The sequence below is a fragment of the Erinaceus europaeus genome, chromosome 1 (genome assembly GCF_950295315.1).
Source record: "Erinaceus europaeus chromosome 1, mEriEur2.1, whole genome shotgun sequence".
NCBI classification, from domain to species: domain Eukaryota; kingdom Metazoa; phylum Chordata; class Mammalia; order Eulipotyphla; family Erinaceidae; genus Erinaceus; species Erinaceus europaeus.
The window spans coordinates 17,201,179-17,213,777 of record NC_080162.1 but is presented as its reverse complement, the minus strand read 5'-3'; positions in this window follow the sequence as shown (position 1 = coordinate 17,213,777).

Sequence of the window (12,599 nt, the reverse complement as noted above, 5' to 3'; positions counted from 1 at the left end):
AGGATAATATTAAAGAGAACTATTTAATTCTCCTCTGCTTATATGCATTGATAACAGAATTTTTGTTAAACCAAAACAAAAATTGTAATCATGATATACTATTAAGGTGATTTATAATTTATTTAGAACTTTATAATAACATTTAGAAACACATAGATGCTCTGGTTTTCTACTCTTGATGTGTTAAATGATCAAAAGTTAATTTCGAGAAATGGATGCTAAACATTTATTTATAAACGTTTTATGAGAATAAACTCTATAAAGTCAGAGCTGCAATCTGTTATGAGACCAAATTATGTTCTCAACTTGTCTAAATTCAGACACATAGTAATATCAGTGTTATCTCATAATGCCAGATGAGTCTTCAAGAATATATCTTACACCTGACAGAAGTCAGATACTGTAAGATAACTAACTCATAAAAAATCATTATAAAAAAAAAAAAAACACTGCGCCTAAACTCATTATTCATCTCTTTGCCTCAAAATATATTACAAAAACTTGTAAAAGTGAAGTAATCACTTCAAAATCTATCAAATATAAACTATAACTTTAGCTAAATATATTTTTAAATGAGAAAGTAGTTAGGGATTCTGCAACATACAGCCACAAAGGGAAATAGTTACTATTCTAGAGGAAATATATGCAAGAATAGTATTTAACTGAAGTTATCACAAGATCAAAATATTTACAGTACTAGTACTTTGAAAAATATTTTATATCTAACCAATTCAGGTCCGAACCTGAGCTAGATATTAATAGAACTGTTTACATACATAATTTCCTAAATCCTTATAAAGCTTGAAGATCTTAGATTCCAACCTTGGAATCCTACCAGAAAATCAAGGAGAATGAAGCCAGGATTGGAGAAAGGACACTTTATTGTGCAGGCAGGAAAGCCCAAGTGACTTTGGAAGCTTTTGGCCTCTGAGTTCAAGTCTGGATTCAATTACAAAAGCTGAGGTTGCTAGATATTCTTTTTTTCTAACTTTCTCCACATATTCAGCCCTTAGCTGCTAGATATTTGAAAAGACCCCTTTGATTCTCAGAAGGCTTCAGTTAAGGTGACAGGTGCTGATACTTTGAGGTGAGCTCATCCTGTCTCTTCTTGCCCCTCTTCTGTTCAGCTCTCCTTATCTCATTTTCTCCTGTTCAACTTAACACATCCATCTTGTTCAACTTTTCCTAACAAACATGGGATATTATTATTTAACATTTATATGAGGAATATGCAGATAGTAGATGAAGAAACAGCTTAGTAAAGTATGCAAGTTTGCCGACTAAACTTGATCAGTGCTATGAAATGTGATGTATGTGTTGTCCTTATCTCATAGTGACATTGTTAAGATAATAGTGAAAGAAAATACTTAAGAAATGCATTGTAGACTATTAAATATATTACAAATATAGTAAACCTGATGATACATTATTATATTTACCTTATTGTAAATACCTTATTGAAATATTTGAGCCTAATGAATAATTATATTATCATTATATTATAATTATATTATCATTATCTTTCATTATAGGTATCGACTTCATATTCATTAAGTGAATGAAAAAACAGTAAAGGATGATTGTATCATGAAAATGGCAACTGTTTCATAAACTTACAGACATCCCAGTATTTTCACCAGTGATTTCTGTGAGTCATTTTATAGTAGTTTATTTTCTTTCATATATATATATAATAGAGAGGGTTAACAGATTTCATTATAGTCATTGACAGACTGATATACTTTCTCACTTTACTATAATTGTGTCTGCAAAATACTTTCATCCAGCTTCGGTCATTTTCCACTATTATGCACCAGAACCTCTTCTCTTCCCTCTGCGCCTTCTTTCCCCCTACTTCTGCAGAGTTCCATGCTTTGGTACAAGACACCAAACTGGTCCTTGTTTTACTTTGTGATTTCTCTTTCTGTTTTTGCTTCTTAGGTTCCATTTATGAATATGATCATCTGGTAGTCATCCTTCTGCATCTGGCTTATTGCACTTAACATGATTATTTCAAACTCCATCCAGTATGAGACAAATGAATTGTTTTACTACTCCTTTTTGTCTCTTTTTTTAAAGTAGTGATTTAATAATTAACAAGACTACAGGTTAGTGGGGTACAATTCCATATAATAACAATTACCATCACCAGAGTTCCATAACCCAGGCCCTCCCCCATTGAAGGTTCTGAGAGTATGAGCCAACTTTCTTTATGAGGTGCAGAAGGTGGAAGGTCTAGCTTCTATAATTGCTTCTCCGCAGAGTGTGGACATTGGCAGGTTGATCCATACCCGTAGCCTGTATTTATCTTTCCCTAGTGGGATAGGTCTCTGGGAAGGTGAGGTTCCAGGACACATTGATTAGGTCCTCTGCCCAGGGAAGTCAGGATGATGTCATGGAAGCACCTACAACTTGGTGGCTGAAAAGCAGTAAGATATATAGCAGAGCAAATTGTTTGATAATCAGGAAACTAGAGATAAGAATAGAGCAGATAAAACTAGAGTCTTTCTGTGGGAAGAAGCAGCTGAGTAGTGTTCCCTTGTCTCTATATATACAACTTTCTTAGTCACTCATCTGTCATTGGGCACCTGAACTGCTTCCAAATTTAGTCTATTATAAATTGTGCTGCTATGAACATAGATGTACATAGATCTCTTTGGATGTATCTATTTGCTTCTTTTCTCCAGGAGAGGAATTGCCATGCCATAGGGTAGGTACATGTGTAACGTTTTGCTGAGTCTCCAGGCTGTTTTTCACTGGAGGTGACCCAATTCACATTACCATAAGCAGTATAGAAGGGTTCCTTTTTCCCCACAACCTCACCAACACTTATGGTCACTGTCCTTTCTCATGGGTGACATTCTCATAGGTGTAGCGTGCTATCTCATTGTTGTCTTTATTTGCATTTCTTTGGTAATCAGTGACTTGGGGATTTTTTTCATTCATCTGTTGGTCCTTTGAATATCTTCATGGTAAGTATTCTCTCCATAATATCTCCCAATTTTTAATGGGATCTTCTTGTTTTTGCTGCTGGTAACATTCTTGGTAAATCCTTTACATATTTTTGTTATTAGCCCTTTGGGTGACTTATGGCATGTAGAGATCTCCCATTCTTATGGAAGCCTCTTTGTTTTTGTGGTGGTTCCTTTTGCATTGCAAAATCTTTCAGTTTGATGCAGCTCTATTTGTTTTACTTTGGTTTTAATTTCCTCACAATTGAATTTGAGTTGTTATAGACATTTTGAAAGTTTACATCAGAGTTTTGGCATTTTTTCCTCTAAATATTTGATGGCTTCTAATATAACTTCCAAATGTTTGATCGATTTGGTACTTACTTTTGTGTGTGGTAAAATTATGTGATCTACTTTTATTGTGCTACATATTTCAACCCGATGTTACCAAAACCATTTGTTGAAGAGACTCTTCTTTCTCCATTTAGTGTTTATCCCTTGTCAAAAATTAGATTTTTAAGTTATAGAGCTTAGGTTTGTCAATTCTACTCCACTAGTCTGTTTCCATTTTTGTTTCATTGCCACACAGTTGTGATTTTACTAGTCCTATAACATCGATTGAGGTCTGGAAGTATGATGCCTCCACGTTTGTGTGTGTGTGTGTGTGTGTGTGTGTGTGTGTGTGTGTGTGTGTTGTCTCACTATTGTTTAGGAAATCTTATGCATTTTCTGGAAAGATATACTATGTTGTTAAATTGGAAGAAATAGTAGTGTCAAAATGACTATTTTACTAGACCCATATGTAGCTTTAATGTAATTTTCATCAAGGCATCACCAAATTTCCTTAAGAGAATAGCAAAAACTATGAAAGTTTATCTTCAGGAATCTTTTATGTACTATAGCTGCATTCAGCTGGATGATTTTTCTCGACTGAGGTTTTTAGAAGATCTCACAAACATGTCTGATTTTGATGTCTCATATCTATTGATTTGATTTGGTATCTTGTGAATTTCCTTCTCATAGGCCAGGACTTTAGACAAGGATTTTCTTGTTTATAATATGATCAGCTCATTATCTCTAAGGAAAAATAGAAAGCCTAAAATCAATTTTTTTCCTAGACACAAAGAACCAAAGCCCAGTTTCCCCTTTACTCATGCTATATTCTTATTATTTTATTTTTATGATAGAGGGAGAAATAATGAGAGGAAGGGGAGAGACATACCTGCAGCCTGCTTCACTGCTTGTGAAGCTTTCTCCCTGTAGGCTTGAACTTGTACTCTACTCATTGTGCCATTGCTCAGCCCCTGCATTCTACCTTCTGCAGCTAGTAGATCTTGGCAGTGGGGCAGTACTGTTTTTCAAGAAGAATTTTGAATATTTATAGAGGTATTCATATTTCTGATAGCAATGTGCCTGAAAATTTACATAGAGCATTAAGTTGATCATCATTATGTAGAGACTCATCTTACACTGCCCATCTTTCCTGACATTATCAGTTATCTGGAATCATAAAAACAATCAAGCTCAGCAACATCAAGAATTTAATTTGGGTTGGCAACATAGCTCACCTAACACAGGACTTATTTTGTCATGTGCAAAAACCATGTTTAAATCCAGCTCCCGTGTCACTGAAGGAAATTTCAGGAGTGTAGTGGATTTGCCTCTGCTTCTGTCTTCTATAGCTCTCATTTTATCTGAAAAGTCTGGTCAGGAGTGATGAGGTCCCTAAAACAACAAAAAAGAAAAGTAAGAATCCCATTCATTGACTTTCATGAATGCATAGTCTTGAAACCTCTGACAAAATCATGATTGAACTCATCAAAAACTGTTGCCAGGGGCCAGATTGTGGTGCACCTGGTTGAGCGCAGATGTTACAATGTGCAAGGACCTGGGTTGGAGCCCCTGGTCCCCACCAGTATGGAGAAAGTTTTGTGAGTGGTGAAGAAGGGCTGCAGGTGTCTCTCTGTCTCTCTCCCTCTCTCCCATCAACTTCCCTCTTGATCTCTGGCTGTATCTATCAAATAAATAAAGATAATTTTTTAAAAAAAACTGTTCCCTTATATATTTTTACTTTTTTCATAGAGCAACCTCCTCTTAGTCCCAACTCCCAGGAAGCCAATGATCAGCTATTTGCCTTCCAGTATTTCCAAAATATCTAGTCTTATGTGGCATGTGATTTTTGTCTAATTTTTATTTTTAAAAGAGGCTTTCTTTGATGATAAGTATGTTATTTTTAATTTATTTTTTAGTGAAATAGAGATAGATTAAGAAAGAATAACACACTACTTATCTATGGCTTATGGTGGTACTGGGAATTGAGCCTGAGACCTTAAGTTTCAGGCATAGAAGTCATTTGCCTATCCATTATGCAAAAAGGTTCTAGCTCCTGATCTGGATAGATAAATAAAATGTTTATATGAAGATTTGAGAAGAAATAAGATCTTTAAAAAAAAATCTAGCTTTCTAGAGAACGGAGACCCCCCCCCCAACTCTTCATCTGCACTACTCCAGCCTTTAGGTTCATGATTAGTCAACAACTTGTTTGGATTTATATGTTAACTCTCTTTTTAGCCACCAGGTTCCAGATGCTAGCATGATGACAACCAGACTTCCCTGGACAGACAACCCCACCAATATGTCCTGGAGCTCCACTTCCCCAGAGGCCCACCCCACTAGGGAAAGAGTATAGCAGGCTGGGAGTATGGATCGATCTGTTAATGCCCATGTTCAGTGGGAAAGCAATTACAGAAGTCAGACCTTCCACCTTTTGCACCCCACAATGACCTTGGATCCATACTCCCAAAGGGTTGAAGAATAGGAACACTATCAAGGGAGGGGATGGGATATGGAGTTCTGATGGTGGGAACTGTGTGGAGCCGTACCACTCTTATCCTATGGTTTTGTCATCGTTTCCTTTTTTATAAATAAAAAATTTTAAAAAAGAATCTCAATAAGTCAGAAACAAAATGATGATTGTGGGATGATCTCACTCATAGGGAGAATGTAAAAAACAAGATTAGAAGGGAAAACACTAAGCAGAGCATAGACTGGAGTTGGTGTATTGCACCAAAGTAAGACTCTGGGATGGGGGTTGGGGGCTGGGCTTCAGGTCCTGGTACATGATGGCAGAGGAGGACCTAGTGTGGGTTGTATTGTTATGTGGAAAATTGAGAAATGTTATGCATCTATAAACTAGTGTATTTTGCTGTTAACTATAAACCATTAACCCCCAATAAAGAAATTAAAAAAGAAAGAATCTCAAGTAGCATGTTTAAAGACTTTACTTTGCCTTGAAGGCACCGAGGCACTATCAATGGATCCTTAACAAGCAAGATTCTTTGTACAATTTGTATCTCCCACTCTCTGCTGGAGGCAGTAGGGTCAACTGGTTAGGAAAATGTGAAACTGGAGGAAGGGGAAACAATCAGAAGATTGTTGTGCAGCTTGGATGAGACCCGAGGTTATAATTGAGAAAATGAAGAAATAGGAGGAATGAATACATGAAAGATATTTAGGAGGCTTTTCTAAGTATACACCAAAAATGACCTGGATATCATGAATAGGAATATCAGTTTAATAAAGATAATATCCAAGGTTTAATATTTGAAAACTAGATTCGTCGTAGAACTTTGAACTAAGACAAACAAACAAAAAATTGGTGTGTGGAAGGAGGATTATGGAATTGAGTTTTGGTCATATTTAGTATGCAGTGTATAAGAAATATTTAGGTAAAAATGATGAATTCAAGATCAAGAAATGTCTGGATGGAAGTTGCAGATCTGGAAGTCACAGGTACATATTGAAAACAATGTAATTTACAGTAAATGTTGAACCAAATGTACTTCACTCTTATTTTCTTTTGAAGTTAGAAATGTTATCTTTTTCTCTCCACTTTATAATTTTATCACAGGTATAATTGCTCACCTCCTTATAATAGATGCCTGCCTGTAAGACGCTCTCTCCACCAACCTAGGTTCTTTACCACCGTCATACACCAGGACTTCAGAAAGTCTTCATCCCATCCGTCTTCCCTCCTTCCCAAGAGTCCTCTGCTTTGGTTTAATAAACGACACCTAATCCAAGTTTATATTACCCTTTTATAATATCTGTGCTATCTGCATCCTCCATCTCAACTTGCATTTACTTTTTTGAAGTCTTTAATCAACAATATCTTTAAACATATTTATGGTAAAATGTAACATAAAATTAAGAGTGTTAGTGAAAAATAAATTTGAAATTTTTACAGGATGGCATAGACTAAACAGAAGGATGAAATAGAGGAAACTGGTAGAAAAGCCTAGCTAGCATGTATTCCAGACAACTACTGACAAGGCTGTAATATACAAAAAGAATCATTTTCCTAGGGGAAAATATTTCCTTTCTAATAGCATATAAATACAAGTACTATATATACTCTCCTTTAATTAATGTGAAAATGTATATATATATATATATATATACATATATATATATATGTATATCATCCTAATTCAGTGGTTTATTTCCTCATCTGAAAAATGGGTCTGGAAGTATGGTTGAATATAGTCTTAAAGAAGAACTGATCATCTTGCAGCAGAAGATAACAGATTTATATAAGCTGAATTCCTAATGTTATTTTTTAATCTAAGGACAAAGAAAAGTATTTTTTAATTTTTTTTACCATTAAAATGAACAGATTGTTCTTACCCTTTTCTTTTATGAAAATATTGGATAGAAACAATACTTTGCTTCTGCAAGTCCGATAATTACAACAATTTCCATATTTGAAATGGTTTTTGTTCTTATCTAAAAACTTAAATAATTAAAGGAAATATGGCTATAACTTCAAATTACTGTGATATCAATTAATGTTTAAAGCAGTTTGAATTACTCATATTAATTATGTTTTAGAATCTTTTATGCTAGCACTGCTATTTCCTTATAATGTACATTGTTGAATTTATGTATCTTAATATAACTGCTTAATATAACCATACCTCATTTTACTAAGTCTCTATAATATGTTTTTACTGACTTAATCAAAGGAGCCAGATTTTACCCCTGAACTCCAACTGAAGGACAATTATAATCTTATTTATGCCTATAATTACTACCAGATCACATTTTTTCTTCCAGGAGATGTCAATTGTTAAATTCACCAAATGAAAATCATAAAAGCTAAGCATTAATGATATATTATTATTTAGCCAATTTAAACTTAACACTGTGGTGTAAAAGGAAAAATACACTGAAATAAAATTTATCAAAGAAAATTTTCAGTTACTATTACAAAGTTGTTGATATTTTTTCTGTTTTTTCCCCTTTATTGGGGGATTAATGTTTTACAGTGGACAGTAAATGTTTGTACATGCATAACATTTCTTAGTTTTACACATAAAAATACAACCCCCCTAGGTCCTCTGCCATCCTATTCCAGGACCTGTAGTTTAACCCCACCCACCCTAGACTTATAATTTGGTGCAGTACAACAACTCCAGTCCAAGTTCTACTTAGTGTTTTCTCTTCTGATCTTGTTTTTCAAATTCTGCCTGTGAATGAAATCATACCATATCCATCCTTTTGTTTCTGACATATTTCACTTAAATGATTTCTTCAAGCTCCATCCAATATGGGCTGAAGACAGTGAAATCACTATGTTTCATAGCTGAGTAGTATTCTGTTAGGTATATATACCACCAGTTGCTCAGTCACTCATCTGTTGTTGGATACCTGTGTTGCTTCCAGGTTTGGACTGTTATAAATTGTACTGCTGTGAACGTAGGTATACACAAATCTTTCTGAATGGGTATGTTGAGTTCCTTAAGATATATCCCTAGGAGACAAAATTCAGGGTCATAGGGTAGGTCCATTTCTAGCCTTCTGAGAGATATCCAGACTGCTCTCCACAGTGGTTATGCCCACAACCTCTCCAGCATTTGTTGCTGCTACTTTTTATGATTCTCACAGGAGTGAAGTGGTATCTGATTGTTGTCTCTATTTGCTTTTCTCTGACAATGATTTAGAGCATATTTTCATGTGTTTCTTGAACTTTAAAATCTCTTCTATGGTGAATATACTTCTATGCATGCCCTCTCCCCATTTTTGGATGAGGTCATTTGTCTTCTTGTTGTTGAATTTGACAAGCTCTTTATATATATATATTTGTTATTAATTTCTTTCCTGATATATGGAATGTAAAGAGCTCCCATTCTATGAGGGGGTCTCTTTGTCTAGGTATTGTTTATTTATTTGTTTATTTATTTATTTATTTATTTATTCTGTGCAGAAGTTTTTCAATTTGATGTAGTCCATTGGTTTATGCTTGCCTTAAGTCTTCTTTGTAATTGAATTCATTTCATTGAAGATGTCTTTAAAATTTATGTGGAGGGAGGCGGAGCCAAGATGTTGGACTGAGAAGTAGCTTCTGGTCTGAGTTCTGACAACAACTGCTGGAAACGGTAGGATTTTTTGCCTTTAGCAGGACACTGAATTCGGGGCCATAGCTGTGACGCCAAGGGGGTGAATATAGCCCAGTTTGGGTTAGAATATAGAGGAAAAAAGAAAGGAAATTTTTTTTATTATTATTCCCGAAGTGCACCCCTGCCTCCCCACCCCCATAACCAGACCCTGGGTGCCAGAGAGCTGCTTCTAGCAGGATTCCTTGCTGAGTTCCTTTCTTTATCAAGATTCCTGGCTCAACAGGGGTTCCATTAAAAGTCTATTCCTTTCTGAAACCCTTGGCCCTCTTTATTTCTAAGTGGCCAATTGGATCTACAAAAGGGAAAGACTGCCCTGAGGTTTTCTGTTTGTTTGTTTGTTTGTTTTACTTTCTTAAAAATCAGCTGCCACTGCTCAGGCAGCTTGAGGCAATCTGGGACAGGTTTTTTACCCTCCTCTATTTTATTATTAATATTATATAAAAGTGTATCTCTTTCCCGCCCTCCTTTATGTTGACCAGAATTAACTCTTAGTGTATTTTCCATTGCTAGGTGACCGAACGTCTTATCCATTGTGAGAGGAACCTGTTTAACTACTCCTACCTCCTCTACCAACTCTCCCTTTCGCCCTCCTCCTAGCAATTAGAAAATGAAATAATTAATTAAAAAACTTTCCTTTCACTGCTTCTTTATTACAGTGCTTTTTCTTATCTTTTTTTTCTTTTCTCTCTCTTGTTTTTCTTCCTTTTTTTCTTTTCTTCATTTCTTCCTCCTTCTTCTGCTTTCTGAATTCACTGTTACTCATTTGTGAATTATTTTGGGGAAGAAATCTGACTCATAATGGACTCTTTATGTGTGTATCTCTGCTCTACCTCCCTTTTTCCTCTTGCTACCCCTAGAATATACAGTGGATAGTAGATTTGCATAATTGTCTATTCTTGTTATCCCTTTTTTCCTTTCTCTTTCTTCTTCACTTGGATTTGGTTGCTATTTTTTTCTTGGACTGGAGGCATTGTTTGATTACCTGGTATTGGTTAAACTGATTCAATCCTTACTTCAGTTACTATTGTAATTTCTGAGGTTGGTGATTGTATTTGTTATATAGGTATTTATTATAGCGTGGCTTGTACTCAAAACACAACAACTGAAGAACAACAGAACATAAAAATAAAAAACACACCAATAAAAAGTGGTTAAACCAAGAGCAAATAAAATTGCTACTATAATTAATGAAGACAGGAGCCCAGAAGAAACTACAAATCAGTCAGAGGTAACCATAGATAAGAAAACTATGCAAGTAATAATAAATTTAATAATCACAGAAATGAAGACAACTGTGGAGGAAAAGTCTAGCAGAATTAGGGAAACAACATATGAGACCTTCAAGGAAAATACTAGCTACCTCAGGGTAATTAGAGAACTGAAAGCTGAAATAGCTGAACAGAAGAAAGAAGATGAGGTAAGGGAAAACAGACTAACAGAAGCAGAAAACAGAATTAGCCAGACAGAGGATGAGCTAGAGAAAACTAAGAAAGAGGTAAAAGAGCTCCAAAAGAAGTTGAGAGATAGTGAAAACAACAACAGAGACATATGGAATGATCTCAAAAGAAGTAAAATTAATATCACTGGCTTTCCACAGGAAGAAAGAGAGGAAGAGGAAGTAAACATATTAAAAGAAATTATAGAAAAATTCCCAGATCTGAACAACAGAAAGGACATTAAGATTCAAGAGGCCCAGAGAGTCTCAAACAGAATCAACCCAGATCTGAAGGCACCAAGACACATCATAGTTACAATGAAAAGAATTAAAGGGGAGTCGGGCTGTAGTGCAGCAGGCTAAGCACAGGTGGCACAAAGCTCAAGGACTGGCATAAGGATCCCGGTTCGAACCCCAGCTCCCCACCTGCAGGGGAGTCGCTTCACAGGCAGTGAAGCAGGTCTGCAGGTGTCTATCTTTCTCTCCTGCTCTGTCTTCCCCTCCCTCTCTCCATTTCTCTCTGTCCTATCCAACAATGACAACAACAATAATAACTACAACAATAAAACAACAAGGGCAACAAAAGGGAATAAATAAATAAAATAAATAGAAAAAAAAATTTTTTTAAAAGAAAAGAATTAAAGATAAATAAAGGAAACTAAAGGCTGCAAGAGAAAAACAAAAAGTCACATACAGGGGGAAACCCATAAGACTATCAGCAGACTTCTCCACTCAAACTCTAAAAGTCAGAAGAGAATGGCAAGATATCGATCGAGCCGTGAATGAAAAAGGGTTTCAACCAAGGATAATATATACTGCTAGACTTTCATTCAAACTAGATGAATGGATAAAAATATTCTTAGACAAACAACAGATAAAGGAAGCAACCATCACAAAACCGGCCCTGAAAGAGGTTCTAAAAGACCTCTTATAAACAAGAACATCACTATAATACTTGCCATATATCAGAGCAAATAAAAATTCATTGAACAATGGCATTACAATACATTAAATCCATACTATCAATAAATGTCAATGGCTTAAACTCACCAATCACAGAGTGGGAGGATGGTTCAGAAAACATAACCCAATCATATGCTGCTTGCAGGAATCCCATCTGACACAACAAGATAAACACAGACATAAAGTGAAAGGATGTAAAACTATCATACAGGCTAATAGACCACAAAAAAAGCTGGAGCAGCCATTCTCATCTCACACAATAGATTTTAAATTAAATAAAGTAATAAAAGATAGGCAATGACATTACATAATGATTAGAGGATCAATCAACCAAGAAGACTTAACAATTTATTAACATTTATGCACCCAATGAAGGACCATAAAATTCATCAAGCACCTACTGAAAGAACTTCAAAAATACATCAATAATAATACAATAATAGTGGGAGATTTTAACACCTCACTCTCACACATAGATCAACAAAGCAGAGAATCAACAAAGAAACAAGAGAATTAAATGAAGAGATGGTCATACTAGACCTCCTAGACATCTTCAGAGCCTTTCACCCCCAAAAACTGGAATACACATTCTTCTCAAATCCTCACAACACATACTCAAGGAAAGACCACATGATAGGCCACAAAGATAGCATCAATAAATTCAAGAGCACTGAAATCATCCCAAGTATTTTCTCAGACCACAGTGACATAAAACTAACATTTAACAACAAACAGAAAATTATTAAAAGACACAGAATTTGGAAACGAAACAACATACTGCTTAAGAACCAC